The sequence below is a fragment of the Mus pahari genome, chromosome 1, assembly GCF_900095145.1.
Source record: "Mus pahari chromosome 1, PAHARI_EIJ_v1.1, whole genome shotgun sequence".
Taxonomy (NCBI): Eukaryota; Metazoa; Chordata; class Mammalia; order Rodentia; family Muridae; genus Mus; species Mus pahari.
The window spans coordinates 27446279-27447358 of NC_034590.1; positions in this window are offsets into that span (position 1 = coordinate 27446279).

Consider the following 1080-nt stretch of genomic DNA (forward strand, 5'->3'; position numbering starts at 1 on the left):
TAGAGTTATCTTCTAGATAAGCATTGTCCTGGGTAGTTTTATGTCAACTTGGCATAAGCTAGAATCATTGGAGATGAAGAAACCTCAAGTGAGAAAATGCCTCCATAAGATTAATCTATAGGCAGGGCTGTAGGGCATTTCCTTAATCAGTGATTGATGGTGGAAGGCTCCGACCATTGAGGATGGTGCGATACCTGGGCTGGCAGTCCTGGCTTCTATAAGAAAACAGGCTGAACAAGAAATGTGAACAAACCAGTAAACAACATCTTTCCATGGCATCAGTGGACTGTTCTATATGAACTTAGTCTTGGGATATATGAAGGCAAGAGCATGAGGAATGGGGTTGGAGAAGATAGATGAAGAAAAGTGCAGGGAGAGAACTGAAATTGAGGGAAACTTAAGGGATAGTGTGAAAACCTAATGCAGTGGAATCTTCCTGAAATTTATAAGGGTGACCCTAGTGAGGACTCCTAGTAATGGAGGATGCAGAGTCTAAATTGACCATCTTTTGTAGTCAGGCAAGGCTTCTAGTGGTGGGACTGGGTTGTGTTCATTTGAGTTGTTGGTTGAGGGGATCTGGTGGAGAGTCCTAAACAAACCAGGCTGATGCTGAGACAGTGGCTCACTCTTCAAATCCTTGCAATGTGTCCCATTGCAAAGGACAACATCCATGTGTTCGTTATCTGTAGAGAGTTCAAGCTGGTACCTGCATGAAACCTTCACCCCTACATTCGATTCTCTTTGTCATGCATGAAGGTACTCTTAAGGGGAGAGAGAGAGAGAGAGAGAGAGAGAGAGAGAGAGAGAGAGAGAGAGAGATCTGAACACCAACCTACTCACAAAACCATTTACCTACAACCTATATTGTCTACAAGATGTGCTGGGGCAATAGTGGTACAAAACTTGTGGGAGTGACCAACCGCATGGTTTAACCTGAGGTCCGATATAGAAGAGGAAGTCCATGACCTACACTGTTTGTACGTCCAGGAACCAGAGACTGGATAGCCCAGTGACCTAGGATGATAACTAGCAAATGGCAAAATGAAAAAAGGAAAGAAATAAAGGGAGGGAGGGAGGGAG